Source organism: Neopelma chrysocephalum, unplaced genomic scaffold (genome assembly GCF_003984885.1).
Source record: "Neopelma chrysocephalum unplaced genomic scaffold, ASM398488v2 Primary Assembly neopelma1_188, whole genome shotgun sequence".
Lineage (NCBI taxonomy): Eukaryota > Metazoa > Chordata > Aves > Passeriformes > Pipridae > Neopelma > Neopelma chrysocephalum.
Genome location: NW_020897850.1, coordinates 2717533 through 2740541, shown reverse-complemented (window position 1 = coordinate 2740541; position 23009 = coordinate 2717533). Strand labels below are relative to the sequence as shown.

Genomic DNA, 23009 nt, shown 5'->3' with positions numbered 1-23009 from the left:
AACCATCTGTAGTTCACCAAAGCCAGAGTACCTGCCACGTAAACGTATCTGCTTGCTTTGAGTAGAGTGATGCTGTGCCAGTGCACACAAGCAGAGAATTTGGGGAAACGTGTGTGAAATATCTTTAAATTCATCAGAATAAACACCAGAGAATCATTTTCTCTCCAGGCCAGTAAGAAAATGTGTGTTCTATCTTTGTGGAAGAGTCAGTTCACTGACATTAATGTGGAGGTAAATCAACATAAGTGCACAAATATTCCAACTTCACCTAGATCTGGAGAGAACAGAAACGTTACAGAATGTCCCAAGTGTTCTTCAGCACCGATCCTTCACACCTCCAACAAGGAAATCCAGTGCCAGCAGCAGGAGACCAACATGCTCATCCCAGTTTCAAATGCTTCTGGTTGGTAACTTTTGCCTTTCTGCTAACATTAGGCTCTACACATTCATTTCAGAGAGGTTATAAAATGCACCTACTGTGCATGTAAAGTACTTTCCATAAAGGTATTCTTTAATTAAGTAGTGCTGAGCTTGGGTCTCTTATGAATATTGATGCAAGCCTTACATTTTCAAAACTCAGGGAAATGTGATTTTAGAAGATGCAATCTTCCATAACAGCAATTTCTGAAGATTTTGGGTCCCTCTGAAGATTGCTGAAGCTGATCACCCAAAATCACTAATTATTTCCCAACCTTAAGGTAAGGTATATTGTGAAAAGTGATGGAGTGGCCACTATTTGGAAGATATAGGACAATTTACACATCAGTAACATCCCATGGAGTTCAAAACCATGTTCTTTGCTGGTAGCCAAATTCTTCCAGCAGCAGCAAGAATATAATCTCCCTAAAGTAAACTGTAAGGCTAGAGTAGAAAATGATAGATAAAGTAAACTGTGCACTGAGTAACTGCAGGGAGTCTAAAGCTGAGGATCTAATAATTAGTCTTATCTCTATCAAGGTGCAACAGGAATAAGCTGAGAAGTGCAAGAATGCCTGACAAGGCCCCAGGGCTCTTCACAGCTACAGAGAAGCCTCATTGCTCTGGAGAATTTTAAGGCTGATCTCACGTGGAGAGAACATGAGACATTCCTTTTTCCTGCCACGCCGCTGCCGTGGGTGTCTGGAAGGTGCAGTTCTCCACACATTTCCCTTCACACAAGCCCCAGGGATGCCACAGGTTCACTGCTAGGTTCCTGTTTTCAGGGCTGCACAGGCACAGGGAGAGAGGTGCACAGAGAACAGGGGCAGCCAAACTCCTGCTGCCTTGTGGCAGGGAAACCCATGGGAAACCTCACTTTAAAGAGAGACATGTTTTCCTTGGAGTTCTTCCATTCCAACCTCTGCTTTGCACAAGACTTACTTAGGATGCTCTAGTTCACTGACACAAATATTTGGACTTTGAGATTTCCTGGCCATTATTACACATTCAAACAGTAGCTGGACACTTCACCCTCCAAATTGAAGGGAACACCCCAGACCAGGTGGTCCCTCCTTCCCTGTGCTCTAACACACACTCAAACAGAACAGCAGCAGGTCTGAGTGCAGTCACACACTTCTTTATCTGCACGACGTGTGAGAGCCTGAGTAACAGCCTTACAGGACACTTCCTCCAAAACCAAAGCAGTTTCTCTCTGAGTTGTGCAAATGATATGGCATGAAATTCATTCATTTTACATTTGCTTGGTACAATGAACTCACAGCTTTCTCCTGCTCTGACAGAAACCGCATCACAGGTCTTTTGCAAATTCCCATTGAAAGCAAGTGGAATCTTGTCACTGGCTTCAAGGAGAGCTGGAACAGCTTTTGTGTTATTTTAAAGTGTGGCAAACAGTATCCTTTTCCTTGGGCAGCATAAAATACTGCACTTGGCATATAAAAAACTGTTTGACTAAGAAAAAGGACCCCAAACTTCTCTTTTTAACGCTGCAGCCCTTTCAATGCCTGCAGCCTTCCAGGGAGCTGCAGTACTTTAACAGAGCAGTAGTGAAAGGGAAACTGGAAAAACCCCATAACTGAAATATGAGCAAATGTGCATCCCACAGATCTGCAGCAGGCACACCTTCACTCAGGGTTACAAAGTGGGAGCACTTGGCAGTTTCACAGAGTTAAAACATGTTGCCCACAGCTGGGTCAAGTGAGTGGTTGTGCCACATGATTTTTTTTTTTTCAAGTTTTCTAATACTCTCAGAAGGTCCAAAACCTTCCTTTTGCAGTTTCTGACAGACAAAATAGAAACAGCAAAAGGAAGTAAATGGGAAGTTTGGGTTACCTTACCGCCTCCTTTCTCAAGCAGAAGACAAATTTATGGTTCTTACTTCATGATTAAGTTTTATTACCTGGGATATGGTTGAGGCTTTCAAGGCTGACTTAATTCAACCTGACATCAACTGACAAAGCAAATTCCAACCCTGATTTACATAGCCTGCAAAAAAGTATTACTGGCAGGCTGAAGCACACAGACAGAACCAAATACCTTTATGTGTATCATGATCTGCACAAACACCCCCTTGGCAGCCTGTGAGCCACCTGGCAATTCTGAAAATCCAACAGGGGCACGGCACCACTACTACTTGTACCAGCCTGGGGATGAGATCCACAAGGAACACCACTTAAATAGAAATTCTGCCCCATACAGTGACTGTGCTACTCCACAGATCTGTTCTCTGCCAAGTGCAACTGCTCCAAGTCTGCCATCCTGTGTCCCATCTGCCTTCCCAGTGACCCTGGACCAGCAACCTCACGCAGGTAAATCCCCGAGGAGCTTGTTCCAGGAAGGGCCTCCAAGGCTGCATGTGGAGAGGGCAGATGGGACTTGCAGCAAGCCACAGCTTGATCATCCTGAGAAAATGGCACTCCTTAGCCAGCCCCTTGCCTTTCACACACGGAAAAGGGGCTCCAGCCCCTCAAGCAGAGGAACAGCTCAGCCTGGGACTTCCAATGGCTGAAACATTTTTATTTATTTAACATTTATTTAAAGGCCGTGAAAAAATCCAATGCTACATGACTGACTTCCAAGAGTGACTGGCACAGCCTTTGCTAGTGCTGAATGCTGTGAGGATGATGTGAAAAAGCCAAACCATGTTCAGAATCTGACTGAAGGGTGAAAGTTAGGAGAAGTTTCTTACACTAACCCAGTCTAGTTCAATGAGACTGTCCATATCAAATCCATGTTGCTATTTTCATTTCCACAGTGGAACTGCACTACCAAGCACACTGATTTGAGCTGGCCACAAAGAAAATGTTCTAGCAAAAGTGATCCAGAAATAATTTTAGCAATGTAAAATGCCTATGCTGCTCTGGCATGTTCCATCAACAAACAGTTCACAAGATTCTGCCTTGAAGGTTACACTTATTACTCACATGTACAGAAACCAGCACTTAGGGTGAACCATCTGTATTTTTAATACAGGGGATTGAGACATGGAAAAAGAATAACGTCCATCCTCTCCTATGAAACAGTGCACAAGACTATCCAGAATAAATAAATGATTTGTGAACTATTATACATTGGGTTTTTATTTTCAGTTAAATGTTTCTCTCCTAATCCTTTTAGGACTAGAACATCATTAGTCTAATTGAAGGTTATGTGCCTTTATTTCCTCCTTCTCCCTCGGAGCAAGGCCACACCAATCAGCGTGTGCTCATCCTGCCAATCAGCCTGGGAGAGGCTGGATGCACCAGCTCCAGCCATCACCTACACTGCTCAGGAGAATTAGCACAACACAGGTCTAATTAGAAACTAAACACTGTGTTATCTGCAGTGATCTGGAGATGGAGTAAGCTGATGCATGTTTTAGGAACCTCTCCTGCTGCACAGTAGTTCATGATAACACCCACCTCACAGCTCATTAGCAAATCAAAATATTATACTGTATAAATAATACTTTGTTCTTTTCCATTTTACAGAAGCCCCAGGTCTCAGAAGCCTCCATTACCAAGCACACATGACTTAGTTATATTGGAACACTGTAGGAAATGGAAAGCAGCCCTGGCTGTCCAAAACCAGCAAAAGGGGAGCCAGTATATTGTATACTTTGGTCTGCTCTCTATAGAAGTAGCCCCAACCAGCCTCCAGACATGTTACACTGAAATACATTTTGGCAGAACACAAAGAAACTCCCTCCTGCATGATGCTGAACATGGACTGTCAGTCCTCCTGCACGGGACTGATCCCTTCCTCTTGCTCTGTTCTGCAGAAACCCCAAATCCACCACTGCAACCTTCAACCAGAAACCCCCAGAGAGCAGGGCAAAGCTGGCCAAGAGCTGAAGGGAGATGTACATGTGTAACAGCACGAGGAGGGTGAGAAGGGCTGTGCAGCTGTTCCACTGCACGGCTTCTCGAGGGGGAACTGGGGAGCACAGACAGCCCAGTTCTCACTCCCAGCTCAGACAAACATTCCCCAGCCACCCTTTTCCAAGAGGAAGGCACAGCCTCGGGACAGGAGCTCACCCTTTGCTGAGCCCCCAGCCATGCAGGAGGGGTGCACGCTGTGCCACTGCTCTGTTATTACAGCTGCTGGGCTGCACAGGCAAGGGGGAAGGGGCAATTTTATGGTTGTGTGGAAAAATCTTTCAGTGTCTGATGATGCCAGACTGGTGCTGCAAAACATCATCTGGAGATAAAGCACTGGAGAAACTGTCCACGTGCCAATGAATGAGGGTTCAGGCAATCATTCTAAACCATACATGCACATTTGGTGTCATTACACTACTATTACAGATGCCTACCCTGCTTTTCTTCTTTTAAAAGGGTGCAGTTCTGATGCTTTATCATTAGCTTTCTAGCTGGAAGCTAGAAAAGACACTAACAAAAGACACTGGAAGACTGACCTACAGAGAAAACCCACAGATTTTGAAAAGCCAAGATCTAGTTGTAGCTTGAAAGGCAAAACACACTTCTTGTTTGTATCACATTCCCTGAGTTTCCCATATAGATGTACACATGCAGACAATTTTTTACTGTGGAAAACTATCAGATATCACTTTGTATTGCTTGGCAAGTATATATTTATAGCAATTTCTCATAAAAATTGAATTAGGTCAAAGGCTGAAAGGTGACAAGTTTGGACTTTTGTATCCCAACCTGAGACACTTCACGGGTGGATCTCCTGCACAGAGCTGAACGCTTTGAAACCTTTGGAAGGGGTAACAGCAAGGCCTCCAGTTTGGTTCTCTGACACTCTCATTGCCAGAATTCCTAGTAATTTTAAAACTTTGGCTCACAATCTTTAAAAAAAATAAAATCATAATATCTATACAGTTCATGATAGAATCTGGTCATTCTGCAGGGAAAAAAATACGCATATATTAAGGGCAAAATTCTTCCCCGTTGTGTAACTGGCTTCCCATAATTAATTGCCTTAAGTGGACCCTCCCTCTGACTTAAGTTATCATTGCTTTCCATCAGGAGAAGACTGAGGAACCCTTCAAGAGATTTAGTTCAGGCTCAGAAAACAATCAGTTCCAACACAACCTGCAGAGAACCAAAGCTCTGGAACGTGCAATTCTGAAAGCTTTTAAGGAAGTATCAAACACAACCATGACTTGAAAATAAAAACTAACCATACTAAACTAGGTCTTTTGCATTGTTTAATAACCTGGAAAAATACTAATGCTGTATTATATTTTTGAAAACTGCCAATACTCTGTATTGAGAAGCAAGTGACCTGTTTGTGATGAGGCAGATCCGCCGTGCTTCGTGAGCTTCTGTGATTTTCAGACAGGTCACTCACAGAAACGGCATTTTTACTAGAAAGCTTTTTTTCCATTCTGGAGTACTTTTACTGCCATTTGGTTTTCCTCAATAATAATAGGTGCAAAACACGTATTTCCTGTGACTCTAGGAACTGTTTCGGACACTGAGACTGGGCTTGCAATCCATACCCGTAACACACTGCACTGAAACCTCAGAGCCAGGAGCACACATCAACTTGAAAACCAGAACTAGTACTACTCTCCCACCAGAGCAAAACCAAATCATTAGGAACATGCTTTAGAGTACCAGGCTGGCACCTCACTGAAAGCTGGGGTGCACATTTCAACTTCAAACAAAACTCAGCTTTACATAATTCTGAGCAGGTACAGGAATTACCTGGAAGCTTCTGCTGATTTTCAGTTGACTTCCAACTGAGCACATGCAAGAAGTGAAACGTCCAGGCTGCCAATATCCTACTTATGAACTATTGAAGAGAGCAGATTTTTTCACATGGTTCTACTAAGGGAAAAAAATGAAGACAAGAATCCAAATTTAAAGCAACATTCAACTGCTGTGAGCCTATTTGTAACCATTAGGACAGCAAACATATCAGCATTAACTTATGATTAAAAACTTAGGAAAAAGTAAGGTGAAAAGAAAGAAAGAACAAGACTTTGGGAAACACAAGCCACAAAGTTTGACTTACTCTAATTAAAGAATGGTGCTGGCTGGCATTGCCAAGCTCTGAAGTGGCAGAGGCATGTTTGATTTTGCTGTAAAATTTTGATTTTACTTTTGTTTCATGAAATGTACTGTCCTTCGTTAAAAGGTTTGGGGTTTTTTCGTAAGAGATTCATTTTTTTATTTACATGCAGATGAAAATGATTTAACTTGAGATGGATTAGTCTTGTGAATAGAGTCCGGAGACATTTAAAAAAGGGGGTCTCTTTTGTGCAGGAAACTAGTAAAGTCCCTTTGCAGTTTAACAAACCACCAGGATCTTGGTGCAAGGTGTGTAAAGCTGGATGTTTTTTCAGTTCTAAGTTAGATTTCAGGTTATAAACATTACGAGCTGTTTTCTTCTGAGAATTAATTGCTGTAGATCTAGACCAGTCTGGTCAGGTAAAAAGCAGCACAGGGTAAGACTGAGAAATGAGAATTTCAGTTAAGCCTCAAAACTCATTAATAAAGTTACAGTCTTAAAAAAAAAATAAATGTCATACCTACATAATGTATATATGTATGGCTTAGATTGTTCTGTATTTCTGGTAATAACTGTGGTTATTGCAGAGAGAACAGTAATTTGTCCAAAGCAAACCATAAATAATTAAGGCCAGGATTCTGACATCGGATCTGCGTGGGTGGATTTTTGCACCCCCGCGGATTCAGTGGCAGGATCAAAGCTTAGGAAGGCCAGAAATACCCTCTGAATGGGAGCACTGCTGAGGTCCAGCACCTGGCACTCCCAGTGAGGGGAAGGCTCTGCTTTCACTGCCACCTCCCAGCCCCAGGCCTGAGAGCAGCACAGCAGCACATTCCTGTCCCACCCGCCCACAGCACCAATCCCTGCCCATCCCTCTCTCCCAGTCCTGGGACAGGGAGACACAGAGCTGGCACTCCGAGTTTCACTGCCCCTAAGCTTAACCTAAACCCCTCCTCCAAGCCATAGATCAAGATTATATTATAAGCTTTTTTTTTTTTTTACTTCCTAAAAAGTAGTGTTTATTTTTATTTCAGCTGTTCTGAAAGTCATCAGAGAAAAACTACCCCCCCTTGCTAGTGGTGCTGGTATGGGGCAGGGGCAGAGGAAGTTGTGGACAGCTGATGATGCCAACTGGCCAAGAGCTGCCCAGCAACCAACCTCCCACTGGTGGGCAGAATCCCAGAGAACTGCCAGGTTCACACCCATGGACAGATCCCCAAAGGCCCAGATGATGTCCCTCAGTTGCCTTCATTTGTGGGAGAAATTCAAAGCTGATCAACAATTCAGCTCATTTCCACGGCAACAGGATTTCAACTCATGAATTGAAATTGCATGAGGGCCAAAAATGCCAAACAGATTATAAAAATATTTTTCCACATTGGGATTCTCAAAGTAAGAAGCAAATAGTTAAACAGAATAGAAATAATGAATTCAGAAGGGACTAATTTTTCATCGTCCACACTATCTTTTTGTTGCATAGTGCATGTCTACCTCGTGCCTGTGCACTTACATGTTTTGAATATTTCATTAAATGCCCTAAATATCAACACGTTTTCATGGGTTTAATATCTCCAGCAACTTTTAAGCAGCAAGTGCCTCTATGTGGAGAAGACACATCAGTGTTTAGGTTCAACATCTCACCACAGGCCACTCACGACCTGGACTTAAACTCTGCTTAAATTTCATGTAGGGGAACAGCTAAATGCATTTTTACTGTGTTTCCCCGTGGAAACATTATCAATAGCATTCTCTGCTTCAGAATTATCACTTCTCCTGAATACCCACAAGAAGTGTGTGATTACTCCCCCAGAACACACTGGGAGTATGTGGTTTCTCTAAGCAAACAAGGCTCACTGTTGTACTTTTGTCTTTGCAGTAACTGAGGCTCTTGCAATAAATACCTGCAGTAACATTCAACATTGGTAGTGCCAAAGCTATGTAAGAATCAGATTATTTTGTAATTCTCAGTATTTCACTGAGGGAGGTTTTACAGTCCTCTTTCAGTTTACATAATTTCTCATAATCTAACAAAACAAACCCAAAAGTGCAAATATCCAGTTCAGCTCCAAGGACACAAAACAGCACGTGGTGTTCTGCATTAGACCAGAACTGATGAATTTGTTAATATCTTACTGTCTAGGAGAGTTTTTTCAGACAGCATAACTTGGAGAAATTTTAAATTCTCTATAAATACTGTGCAGTGTTATAGACATGAAACACCTCAGATTTTAAAGATATGAAAACGAAAAAAAGTTCGGCAACTTTGTTTTTCAGCTCTTAAAATAACGAATAGATTCATTTTCAAACTGAAGAATATAAAAAAAAATAATTCAATAGCTTTACCTGAAATTACTGGGAGTCCTCCCATTCCATCTTATGACAATTTTATCCACCACACAGGTGGTGGTTTGTTAATTTGGTTTTTTATTCCAAATATCTTTATTATTTGGTCAGCTCTTTAAGGCAGTTGAATATTTATCCATTAACTTTTCAGTTTTGTGCCCAATTTTCTTTTTGAATAAAGCACATGCACTGCAGATATATAATGAAACCTAGAAGAATACTTCAGAACTGTGTATTTGTCCTGTTGGGTTTTATTTATTCTTTCTATATAACCCTGGGTTTAAGAAACCTTCAAAGCACTCTCAAAATAAAACAGCAATGTTATATGTAACTGAGTAAGTCAAGGAATCAGGGTTTCCTAAAGATAGCTTCTAATGAAACTCAGGGGTTTTTTTACACCACCTTTACTGATGCAATTACATTTAATCACTTTTAACAGTCAAGATTTTTAGCAGCTAGATGAAGTATACTGGATTAGCTTAATAGCCATATCTTTCTCAGACTTTTTAAAACCTGTTTTTCTTTCCATTGAAGCAGAGAGCTAGGGGATTGAAAACTTGCAGTGACTCTTTTGTAGACTAAAGTGGTTTAACTGTGTCTGCTCATATAAGAAGACAACTCTAATTCTCACGGGTCAAGAAAGAGAACAAACAAAATCTACATTCCCTCCCTACATTAGCCAGAAGCACGTATTCTCAGAGAGGAAACAGGACAGAAAACATTAGCTGCTGTACCAAAATATACAGGCAGAAAATAAAATCATTCTGGAAATTTGAGACCCAAATCTCTTCAAAGTTTTATGAAAAAGAGAGCCCACGCATTTAGAGCTAAACTGGATGAATCCATCACTTGACTCAATACCCCAAGGAAAATGTGGCACATAGTATATTAAGTTAATAAAAAACAAACAAATGTACAGCTAATAAGTCTGAAAATTCAAACCTTAAGTTCCTTATTATAAAAGCCACAAGTGACTTTCTAGGCAGGACTACTCAAACCACTCCGCTGCATCCCTTGGGACAATCAAGTTTTCCTTCTCATCTTCTCTGCTGCTTTTGTACTGATGCATAAAAGTTCAGTTGTCTGGGGCCCAACCACTTTGAGGCAGCTTTGAGCAGTCACCAGCCTGGTGATGAGCTGACCATACGTGATGAAAGGACAAGGTTAACTCGCAGTTTGGGAGTTAGTGTTGGTGTTTCATGTGCCACATGATGAATAACAACATGAGAGGCCCCTATTCTTCTGAAAAATAATTGGCTTTTCTTTAGAGAACGGCGTAGAGAAACAAAAAAAATGGGGTAACATTCAGGTCATGCTCAGACAGATTAACTTCCTGGTGCCTCTTGCAAACATTATCTTCCTGCTTCTCCTCTCTCGGAAGTGCAGACAGGTCACTCCAGCTTTCCTTTGACAGTTCTGCTTTTCATGCAGCATTTGGTGACTGAGCAGAGGTTGCTAACCCAGAGACACCTAAAGGCTGCCAGCTTGATTTCCTATTCCTTCAGGCATACTGAGCTCCAGACCAGCCTGCTGCTTCCTGTTCTGCTCAGACAGAGCAGGTTTCCACCTTGCTGCTGCCCCACCACACCTGGTTGGGCGTTCTTCCTTCTGCCCCCCCCGTCCCTGCCAAGGAGGGAGAGCCCGCGAGGCACCAGCCAGACACCACTGCTGGTGAATGAACCCTTGTGGCCCCGTTCCCAGCAGCCCCAAATGGCACTGCCCCTCTGTGCCCTGCTCTCAGGTTCATCCCTCCCAAGCCATCTCTTCCCTGTCTCCTGGATTCATCCTAAGCACAGTCTGTGCCCTGTACGAGTGGTCGCCGTTTTGCTCCTTTCCCTGGACAGTTCAGCTGCTCTTGTTCTTTGATTCATTCCTTTAGGGTTGGATGTCTTTATTTCAGCAATTCCTCCTATAAACTGGAATCACATGTCCCACAAATGATCCTGTCTCTAATTAGGAGATCTTTTATGTCTCTAATGTACATGTGCACGCCAGAACTTTCTGCAATACGATGCAAGCATCTATGCTCTTCTCTATTTCTTGCTTGTGGGATTTGGAGAAAAGTATTCCTCTGCTGCCTCCTGTACATTCTCCTCAAATATTTTCCCCAGTTCTTTCAGGGTTTGTATATTCATTCCTGGCAATTTTGTTTCACTCTTCCGTTTCATCCTGTGAAAACATAAAGCTGTACCTTCACTCTGTCATTTTTATTCCCTTTGTCAGGCTCATATACAGACACAGCTCTTCCACATGCGCCTCAAATCTTCCTGGCCTGGCAGTTTTGCATTCCGAGGGCTCTGGTTCCTTGCAGGGGGTTACTCTGCCCATTTCTTGGTGCTATTAATCAGATTTTTTCCTGTCTGTGGGTCTCAGCCTGCTGGATGCTAACCACGTTTCCATGCACAGTATGTTAGGTAAATAACATGAAGGTTCCATATTTTTGCAGTGAACTTTAATATGGGTATTTAGAGAGCTTTACTTCCTGCAATGTGTGGATATTTCAATCAGGTACAATGAGAGTAAAATATCCAATGTTTGGAACAATGTTCCTCTTTCCAAGTTCCAGCCGGGTTGCCACAGCCACTGTGACAGGAGGTTGTTCTCTCAAGCTTGGCAGACACCTCCAACTCTCATGCAGTGTTCTCCCTCACCTCCCTCCTGCCTCAGCAGTGCCTTTCTCTTCCTAGACTTCCAAGGGCCATGTTTAGGAAAACTACAACATTCTCTAATGGCCCGTTTCCTAAGAAGAAGTGATGCTGTCAGTCAGTCCCAATTGCACATAAACACTCTTACTGGAAAAATTCTGGAAGCAATGCTTGACCCTAACAAATAACCTGGCAGAATGATTTTTCTCCTCTGAAGCACAGCTCCTCAACTCCACAGCAGACACAACCTGTCTCTCCATTAATTCATGCCTCTAAGAGCTTCTAAGCTCCATAAGCTGAAGGGAAATGATGTTTTAATCAAGTACATAAGCTGTGAAGAAGCCCGAGGCTGTGCTCTGGGAAGATGCTAAGCCTGCAGGAGCAGAGCCCTGCAGAGCTCCTGGCTGTGCCAGGCTCAGGAGCTCCACTGAGTGCCCTCCAGGGATGCACTGGCCTGGCATCACCACGGTGCTCCCTGGTGCTGGGGGCAGAAGGGCACTGAGATCCACAGCACAGGCAGCGCTTCCACGGGGGTCCCACACGGCCCCAGGGCTGACACAGCACCCTCAGGGCACTCAGAGCACTAACAGCTCCTGGAGAGCCTGGAGGAGAGCAAGGGACAGTCCTGCAAACAGACACCAGGCTGGAAATGGCTCTGCGAGGGCACCGCTCCTCCACTCGGCCACACAGAAAACCCCGAGCCCCAGCAGCACAGGACCCTCATCCCCATCCAGCTGCTCCTCTCCCAGCACCACAGAGGTGCTGGGCTTCAATCTGCCACTGCCTCTCTCGGGGGCTCAGCCACAGCAAGCTTTGAGAGCACAGAGCCTTTCTTTTCGCAAATGCAACTTTCAGGCTTAATGTAATTGTTGCTAAAAATAAGGTAATAGAAGGGTTCCGGTCTTGCACCATAATGAACTGCAGGCTCAATTGTTTGAAGAGGAAAATTACATTGATGCGACTGGATCAAAGACAAACAAAAAAATCAGTTATTTCCTCTTGAGGGTAAAAATTTTAGGAGGCTCATGCTTTTTCAAGCAGCCCTTACTGCAGTTTAGAGGCAGAGGGATCTTGTAGTCAGATTTAATTTATTAACAAAACAACAAGAAAAAAAAGAGAAGTGGGCACATGAAAACTCCAGTGTCTGAAAACACTCCAAGAAAACCAAACGTAGCAGTTCCTAAGACAAAGTGGAACACGTGCCCAAGCTTGCTTTGTTTCAGAAATGAGCTGCTACACAGACAAGGGAATGGTATTAGCAACAGCTACAACTGCCTGCCATCCCCAGGCAGGAAACCTCCTGCTAAACTTCAGAGGCACCACCATTTTTAATTCCTTGCCAACTTATACACTTGTCACGACTGCTGGGATGCCAACCATTTCATGACAGAATCCAAACAGCAGGAATTTTTAACCCAGGGAATACTCAGGGCAGGTTATGTCAGTCCCAGCACCTCATTTCAGAGCTTGAGAATAATATACTGCACAGTTGCTACATTTAAATCTAAAATACATTTAAAAATATTTATTCTTTCATGCTCTTTTTCACAGTAATTAATTGTTTATTGTTATTGTTATCAGTTTACTAAATCTGAACTTTGTGGACACACCATTTCCTTGTCCAATGATACTCCAGAGAACTGAAATTCTAAATAAAAAAAAGAGCAGAGAGGCCAGATAAGTGCTTGAACCCAGTTTTGTAGATGTCTGCCCTGATAACACCAACCATCTCAGGAGGCCCAGCCTTGCCTGGGATTTGGGAAGCTCTTCCAAAGAGAGCAGAGTGCTCAAATGGCACTGTCCCTTTCCTGGACTCATGGCTCACCAGCCCAGTTAAGGTCATCTGTGTACAAGGGAATCTGCTTTCTGCAGCTCAGGGAAAAACAGAATTCCACACAACCAAAACCTCCTTCTTTATCTCAACACATCCAAATAACTCTGCAGCAAATGAATGGGCCCGGGGCCAGCCCTTCCCCTGGGCTGGGTTTGACAACACCACACTCCTGGGGCCAGAACTGACAGAGCACAAGTGAGCAAACCACATTGGATTCTGGGTTTGCAGCTGATTTTAAAATGCCTCATTTCTCACTTTGCAACAGGTAATACAAGGCCAGATTGACTGATTTCTCCTTCTGTTTCTGTCTGGAGCAATGCAGCATCAGCTGCCAGAGTCACTGCACACACCCAGGACATGGGAAGCACGGGAGAACGGCTCTTCCTCCCTCTGACAGTTTCCAGAGCAAGGGTATTTGAAAGAAGGTTTACTGAGTATTAAAATACTTTTAAAGTATGAGTCAAAAAATTCTCACATGAACACGTGAGAACCAACAGAAGGAGAGAACAGTCAGAAGAGTATTCAGTGTTTGTTAGTGAAGACACAAAGGTTAGTTTTTTCCCAAAATAAGGTATATTATTACTGAGAAAGTTGTGTATCAACACACCAATAAAAAGAGAAGCTAGTATTTCTGTATACATTGAAGATGTTCTCACTACAAATTTATTCTAATTAACTAGTTGTTGCAATATCATTGGGTGTTACCTGATTTTACTGTTAACTGTGTTTCTTCTTCAAAAAATGAACTTCAGCCTGCAGAGACTTTAACCTTAACAAGACTTTGTATATTAGAGTTCTTGGAATAGATAACTTCCTTAAAAATACATGAGGATCAAGTTTTGGAAGATTTTAATTTAGTTTCTGATCTTGAAATTTATTCTGAGGTCAAGTCCTAAAGAGATATATGTATTACCAGACTTATGTATGTCAGAGGTAGCAATAATAACTCACTGTTTTCTTAATAAGAACAACCACCTCTTAACTGATTTCTCTCTCTCTATCTCTCCACTTTTTATAAGAATATTCTTATGGTGAGGTGTTTATGTTTTAAATTCAGTATAAAATATATGGACACCCAAATCTCAGTTTTTCAGCACCACTGGCACACAATGAAAGACATAAAAAAAGACAGACATGAGCAAAGGGTTAACATTTCCTCAATAGAAGTTATCTTTCTATACAGTCATTTAAGGTCTTGAAAGTCCCAACCCTCAAGTACCTTTTCAGCAGATCTGCACAGCCCCAGACTGGCATCCCCAGGTGAAAGCATCAGATAAATGGGCTTTACAGCCAACAAACACATGCTGGCTTGGACCAAGCTGTGAGAGGAATCCAATCATAGACCCCAAGGGCCCTCAGAGAAACTGGGATCATGGCAACTCTCTCTTACCCAGCAGTGACCCCCTAGGACTGACATTTCAGCTGATCTCAACTGCCTCAGAGCTGACACAAAACATGCACAACCCCCAAAGTTACAGGTCTGTCCCACATGAGGCTTTGCCCCCAGACACAGGCAATCCAAGCCACTTCACATATTTACACATGTATGCAACACATATGTTCACCCACATACACGCTTCCTATGCAGAACAAACCAAGATCCCCCGGGCCAGGATTCCCGGGAAGCTTCTCCCGTTCCTGATGCAATGCACAGGGGGGTCATGCAGGCTGCAGAGCAGCACGAGGGATCCATCTCCAGGGGTAATTTATACTAGTCACTGCCAGAAATAAGGCACTGATGTCATGCTTACATAAGGCTCTGTGCTCCTTAATGCCTCTGGTGCTCTGGGGGCACAGAGTGGCACCAGTGCCCAGCTATCCTTCTCATCCTCCAGCATTTGGAGGGAGAGCAGACAAGGAAAACATGCATGCTTTGCCTGTCCTGCAAAGGCACACATCATGGGAGGATAGGGGATAACCAGAGCTAACACATAAATAAATCTCCATGCTGTTGATTCCCCCACACTTATTACTGACTCCTAATGCATCCTATCACAAATATTCTCTTTGATGCTAACAAGAAAGAGGAGCTGCAAAGGCTGCAAGAACACTTATGCCTGTTACTGTCTTACTTGCAAACTTGTCTGACTATAAACAAATGTAAAATAATTGTTTGTATGCCCCGGCCAAACTCCTAAGGCTATAAAGTGAGCTTTCCATTACTTGTCATCAGCAGCACCATACTGCCCTGGATGTGAACCCTTGCACCACTAATGACTGTGCCCAGCACTGAGAGAGCAAGGGTTCTGGCATGAATTTTAGTTACATCTAGGATCTGAGACAGAAGCAGGAGAAAAGGAGTCCTGTATAATAGAACATACTGATAGCCTCTGGAAAATGCTCCATACAAAATCCCACGACCACAGTGATGGAGAAGGGATCCCGATGACACCCTAACCACCTGTACTACATTGACAGAGCAATAAGGAAATACAGTGGAAGAATTTAATTCACCAAATGTAAGAGAATGGATACCACTGCTGAATGCAAAACAAAACCACTAAGGACAAGGCAATGGCATTAACTGAACACAGTGCAAATATTGCAGCCATTTCTCAGGAGCTAACCAAGCCAAAATGCATTGTCCTACTCAGCGGTTCCTACTTGTCCTGCTTACACTATCACTTCTTTTTCGTAGTTAAACATTTCTGTACTTTGACATATATTTTCAAAAGAATAAAGAAAATATAATACGAGCTTTCATTTTTAAATACTAAGCAATTCCTTCAAATATATACATATATTATTCAATCCTGGTGGTAAACTTAGGCTTATTCTTTCTGCTTTGATTACTTAAACAAATATTGCACTGAAATTTTCTCACATGCCATTCCTCCTACAGATATCTCAGCAGAGAGACCAGTGCACACACAGGATCTTCTCTGCCCTAAATTACACCTTCGCATCAGCTTCTACTTTACAGCTCAGCTGTTTGCTCTTTTTCTCTAAAACTTACCTCAAGTTTCAGAAGATTCTTCCAGGAGTCCTGCAGACAGTGGGACAGAAAACTTCTCCTTGGTGATTTTCATTGTGCATTTTGAATGACAGTTCAGATGAGGAAGAGCTTTTTTGGTGTTAAATTAATTCTTCTGCTGTAAATTTCATACTTCTGACAGGGCGACTACATCCAGGCTGATAGGCTGCAAAAATAATTTAAAAAAACAACTTTCACCATGCAGAAATATGCAAATATGTATCAAGTGAAGCACAAAATGTCTGTCAGGGTTTTCTTTTCTCTGTTTTTGTAACTCTGGGGCAGCATATCAATATTAGCTGTAAAAGAAAGGCTGCCTGAACACTGCATTTAGATCTTGAACACGCTAAGAGGTGTGTACACCAGCGAGCATCTACAAGTTGGACTTCCACAAAAACATCCATTTTTTAACTGGGCCCTATGTTGGAGCATAGGCAGGGAAGAACAAGACATTTTTTGTGCACACATTTTAACTTGGCAAGGGCAGCAATTCCCAAACAGTTCCCCAGACAGTGACTCTGTTCTCCTTGTGTCCTTCTCCTGCTCGATGCTCCCCTCTCGCCGTCCCCGAGCCGTGGGATCGCGCTGCGCGGAGCGACGCCCTTAGCGCGGAGCCTGCAGTGTCCCTGCAGGAGCAGCGGCACACGGAGCAGCGCACACAGCTCCCCGGGGACACAGCGGCACTCAAACCTAAGGCTGAACCCATCAGTGGCCGTGCCCGGGAGCTCAGCCCGGCACAAACCCACCCTGCAGCGCTGAGGGCCGTGCCCGGTGCTCCCCAGGGACTCCCCCCAAGGGCAGCGTGGATGTGCAAACCCGGCTGGGGTGAGCCCCCCCTGCAGAGGCAGAATTCCCACTGCCCCGCTCACACAGATGCCTGCGGACACCTCAATGACCCCCTGAGCAGCATGAGTAGCTTGACAATTTAATCCTTAGTGGTTGTTACAGTGCAAGATTTACCTTTAAAAACACCTGTCCCAGACCAGTTCAATATGTAAATAACCCCGACATATCTTTAATACAATTAAGTGTCTTTTTATATTTAAATTATACTTAATAAAACATATGAAATATTAGATTTAACGGTGCCCATGCAGAATACATGAACACCAACTTTCTATAGCAACACATATGCTGTTGGACTCAGCAAGCAATTTCTATAGTGGCAGGGTGATTAATTTCAATCCATACTTCTAAACACGTGTCTCAGAGCATTAATGTATACTTTAATTACTGTGCCAAGCAGAGGAGCACATAATAGCAGCTATCATTTCAGAACTTTACAGATATGGTTCACTATTTGAAAAAACCCTTCTTAGATGAACATTTGCTTTACAAAAGCAGCAGACTCTTTATCTTATAGATGTTGCTTAATTTTAAAATCAAATCACAAATTTCATGATATTCAGTATTGTTCTTAAAGCCTCAGCTTCTGCAGTTATGCAATTACACGACACTTAACAATTTTTAAGACTAAGTATATCTCTAACCCTCATGTTCTATGCTTGAAACATGTATCCTAGCAGCTCAAAAAGTCAGTCAAGCAATGGAAGGGGCTGCACAGGGAGGATGTGCAGTCTCCACGCTCTGAGGCTTTCATGATCCAACTGGATGAAGCCTTGAGCAGCCTGGTCTGATCCCGGGGCCGACCCTGCTTTGAGCAGGAGGCTGCACGAGATGCCTCCTGAGGCCCCTTCCAGCCTGGAGGATGAGTCTGTGACCACCCTGTGCTGCTGACCACTGCTGTCTAAGTAACATCTTCTCTGGAGCCTGTCTCTTCTCAGAGGGTTTTATTTGCTCTGCTCACTCCTTAGAGCCCCTTACTCTGACACCCTTCAGGCCCTGGGAAAGTGTCTTATCTGACACCAGTGGGGTTTTTTTCTTATAGGAGCTGGCAGTTTCAGACACATAAAGTACTTTAGCAAATACTGCACAGTCCAAAAACTGCAAGTCAGTTTTGGACTGTGCTAACATGAAAAACAGAGGAGTGAAATACCTGGAAAAAACTCTTCCTCATCATGAACAAACTCCAACTTCGTTCAGGACATTTTTCTCTTATCTTTTGAAACATGCAACCCCATATCTGACCTTGACATATCCTTTCTCATGGGAGTCAAATCAGCTGGTAAAAGTGCTGGTATAAGTGTATTTCCACTATTTTCTTCCTGCACATGTTGTACATTTTCAGCTCCCAAAGCAAACTGCAGAGATCAAGAACAGCCCTGTGCAGGCAGGCAGCTTCCATGCAGAATAGAAAATCAGAGCCTGGCCCATGAAGCAGAACTCTCCACATGTGCCTGTTTTTATGGCTCCTGGAGTGCTGAGTGTGACCCTACCAACACAGCACCACACGAAGGAACTGAAAAGTGTTGAGCTACCTAGAACCCAAACCATCTGACATTTGAAAATGTTCATCTGGCTCTTACATGAGGTCCTGGGGACATTTTGGTACCAAGAATTTATTACTCAAGTCTAAAAGCAGTGCAGAGCGAACTCATTGGAAAACATTTACTAGGACTAGTAAGAAATACACACCTCTAAGAGCCTACCCCAAAGCAAGTCCCAAACACAGCTAGCACAAACCTATCATACCTTTATTAGAAGACCACCTTCCTAAAGCAACCACTTTAATTCCTGGAATGCCTCTGCTTAATTTCTTTGTCTTGTCCAGCTGGGCCCTAACTTCATTTTGCCTATGTATGTAATTTCCCCTAAGAAAACATCAAGTGGACAAATCAGGTTCCTACTTGTGGCACCAAAATACTACTGAGCTCCATTAGCTATTAAGGGGTTCCAAACTATGGCAAACACATCCCTCAAGGCTCACTTAGAAAAAAATATAAAAACACAGGTCTGAGCTTGCCAGACTGTCTGCCTCTCACATTCACAGAAACCCTCCTCAGAAGGAAAAAACCTCTTTATTATGTATGAGGTACAGACCATCTGCAGCGGGCGCCGAGAGCCAACTCCAAAGCAGGGGGAGGAGAGTGTGCCCAGCTCGGGCACCAGGGGCTGCAGCCTCAGCAGCTGCTGCCAGCAGGGCAGAGGAGGAAGGGGGCAAAGGATGGAAAGGCACGTGGTTACACACAGACTGTGTGCAGGGGCATAGCAAGAGCCAAGAAAACCTGGTGGAGACAGTAAGATCAGTCAATAAAGAGAGTTTTCTAGGAGTGCTGTTTCCCTGTCACCGTGGCGGAAGGAGCACATGGAAAGGAAGGGATGACAATATTACTACTCTGGTTTTAATACAGACCACTGAACTCCTCATGACATGGCAAGTAAGAATGGCAACAGCAATAAACTGGAAGCAACAAAGAATACGGGAAGGCTTTCTTTTTCACTCTTAAAAGAATTAAACACATCTTTCCATATTAGTCTTCTAAATTTTCTTCATTCTCTTGACACCTCTTTTCCCTACTTCACTGCTCATATCTGTATTAACTATTTACTGTTATGCATGCCATACAGCTCAATAATGTTCCACTTCTGAAAAGGAAAAAATAACCTTGTTTTTTAATTTTAACCACTGAAACTAGAGTTACATTTAATCCTCCCACCAAAAAAAACCCCAACAAAACCCCATGAGAACATTTTCGAAGTAAACCCATGAGAATATTTTCTAACATCTAGTGGCTTGCTGTGCCTCTGTGTGTTTGCAGCCCAACAAGCGGGAGATAGTTCCAATGGCTGTAAACCAACTGTGACCAGGTAAATATGAGTAAACCTTTCCAAGTGACTGTTGCTGATTCTGTCAGGAAACAAATCTACTTACAGCTCTCTCAAGCCAAAATCATCCCCTGTATTTGTCCTGTTAAGTAAAAGTTTGCTGGTTTTTTAAACACTACAAATGAACCCCTGCTTTCACTGATATCCCTGGTTAAAACTCCACTCATGTCCCTGGGGCCAGCAATCACCTGCAATCTGATGCGGTGAGTACTTACCCATGGCGGAAGGGGCACTGACATCTGAGCTCTGTCCCACACTGAAGTCCCTTTTCCCTGGGTGGCTGCTGGAGATGGGGCTCTCCACGCTGGATCCGCAGGCCTCGGGAATGGCGCAGCAGCTCCGCAGGGAGTGACGCGCTTCCAAGGGCTCCAGCTGGACCTGTGGGGGGGACACGAAGCAGCTCAGGTGTGGGCACAGGCTCCCCTCACAGGCTCTGCTGAGGGAGCCCCAATGCCCAGGAACGGGGTGGAGTGGGGAGGCTGGGGCAGCAGCAATTCCAACCACTTCCAGAGGGTTTGCCAGAGGCTGTCAGTCCTGCACAGAGCCCTGTCGCCTTCAGTGCCACCCACACCTGCAGTGGAGCCCGAGTTCTAACTGAAATATGCCCTTTTCAAATGGGCACCAGGACATCACTTCCACTTGGCTCAAGTACTACAAAGACTAAGAGAAACAGCGTGGAATTATTGTGCTTGAATTTGCTTCTTTATTTAAATTAAGGTCATTTCTGCACACCTGCACCGATCTCTCTAAAACACTTACGGAGTGTACCCCTGCAACTCCACGAGGGTCTGCACTCAGCAGCAGAAATCCAGAGCAGCCCCTGCTGAAAGCCCTGCCTTTTGATCCACGATCCAGGAATACGGTAATGCCTAAGCGGGGAATTTTAAGTTGTTTCCCAGACTGTTCCTGTATCCAACTGCAACCTGTTTATTTTGACCTCAGTTCTTAGAAACTGTTGATGCCACGGTAGAAATATGCTGTGTGTTCCAACAGGCAACAAACAGCCCTAATGACAGCACACTCCATCTGTGCTGCCAGAGCACACAAGCTCAGCCTATAGCTCGGATCCACTCCCGGGTGTGCAGGGACCAACCTGTGCCCAGCCTGAGCCCCCCGGAACAGGCCTCTGCAGGGAGCCCAGGGAGCCAGGGAACACACCAGCAGCACGTGGATTCTCCCCTCCCTGAGCTGGTGAAATTCAAGCTTTCAGGGTTTTTTAAATGTTTCGAAACTACAAAGTAAAGAAAGCTGACTCAAGAAGTGCCCCGTGCTCTCCAAAGGTAGGAGTTAAAGCGTGCAGAACATATGGCACTATTTACAGCCCTCTAACACACTGGATTCAAGGGAATTTTCCATCAGCCTCGGACTCTGCAAAAGGTACATTACAGAAAAATGCATGTGGGGATCCTTTAATTTCTCTTGCATCTTCCCTTCTTATATGATGCAGCTGTGGAGCAACACCCACTGGTATTGGTAGCATGGAACTGCGATCCTTCCCTGTTCCCGAGGTCTGGTACCAATTACCATGGATTTAGAGGCACTATATAAAAGACAGTGCTGATTTGTTTCTAAATTTGTATCTTGATTAAACTGTCAGGCTATAGCACAAATGCAGAGCTTACCTGACTTTAAAATCCTACTACAATAAATTATCCAAGACGTGCAGTACAATTTAAAAATGCTTATAAATGGATCAATACTGTGCATTATGGTTAGATTTTACATTTGGTCATGCCAAATTAAATAGAATAGAAGCAGCATTTTATATTAAAACTGTAAATTCCGTGTGTTCCGAATAAAAACTGTATGTTAGAAGAGACTGTGAAGCAGGATTTAAAAAAAAAAATCATGTTGGCCACCAGAATAACAAGTGCAATATTATTTTCAATATTATTTTCCAAATTATTTTAAACTGTATTTTGGTACACAAACCAGCAAACACAAAAGGCCCAAACTCTATTCTCAGGAACACACATGCAAACCCTCATAGGTCAGATCAGTGTTTTTCAGCATTTACCCCTGTAAACAAAGCAGCATTTGGTGTCACCCTGCTAAAGCAAAGCCACTTCCCCCAGAATAGCTTCAGTGATACTGAATATATTTTAACTAGCCAGAATGTCAACATTTAGGATTAGTGCTGTAAACACACACAGACATTGTGGTCTAATGAAAGAAAAAGTCAACATAAATATGGTGCAGCACAAGTGAGATCAGCCGTGCAGGACTTCCAAAAAGCAGTTTAAGAATTAAACTGCCATTATTAAAGCTACTGCAGTTATTGCACTATGGCTTTTCAAACTCTCATGGTATACTGAACCGTTCTGCACAAGGCAAGTAATTATAAAAATATAGATTAGTTTTTCATCATGATTACGAGCCATCGCTGTTCCTAAAGCTTCTGCTTTTAAAACCAATGTTCTCATATATTCTAATACAAAGTTTCTAGCTTGCTTTTTCATGGTACTCATGTAAGAAAACAGCTATTCTAAATTAATTAATCATCATGCAACCTTCCAGAGAGGGAATATATGATAAAAGTATCACATAGTGAAGTTCAGGCATATTTTTATATCCTCAAAAGAGGGTAATTGATCCTCCCCTCTCCCCAGTTTCAAATGTGGAACTTGGCTGCTATGGATTCTTTCCCACACAAATCAAGCCTTAGCTCTTTTGAATTGAAACAATATGGGATGAGTATTGTGGGAAATTTTTTACTATTACTGTAATTTAAAACTTTCTGTACCCAATTTTGCATTTTCTATAAATCAAAAACCCATTTCACTTAGGGCTACAATTAAACAGAGGAAATCAAAGACTAACTTCTAAGCAAGTCTTGCTATTAATCATAGGATGAACTAGTAGTACAAGTACTTTTACTGCAGTTCCTTTCTGCCTGCATTTTCATCTAAAGCTTGGGCTCTTTAGAAAAGACTGGGCCGCAGACGAGCCAAATTAGCTGAAGGTACCCTGAGAAAGAGGGAAACCCCGCGCGCCCTGCCTGCTGCAGAACTGCACGGCCAGCCCCGGCACCACAGCACGGGGCAGGCAGGGACACAGCCCTCTGCCCTGCCACAGCCATCCCTGGCAC

The 23009-nt window shown here is 43.3% G+C and overlaps 1 long non-coding RNA gene across 4 annotated transcripts in view; it reads right to left on the bottom strand.

Annotated features, from left to right (window-relative positions):
- LOC113976896 overlaps nt 1-23009 on the bottom strand; it is a 137436-nt gene that overhangs the window by 30020 nt on the left and 84407 nt on the right. The window contains exons 4-7 of one of the 4 annotated variants that reach the window (XR_003537200.1): nt 20137-20299; nt 16178-16361; nt 13927-14035; nt 6093-6180 (exon numbers count right to left, since the gene is read on the bottom strand). This is a non-coding gene — a long non-coding RNA (uncharacterized LOC113976896). Of the gene's footprint in view, nt 1-6092; nt 6181-13926; nt 14036-16177; nt 16362-16661; nt 16836-20136; nt 20300-23009 lie in introns of those variants that run through there. The other 3 variants (XR_003537202.1, XR_003537201.1, XR_003537203.1) reach the window with 3 other exon arrangements.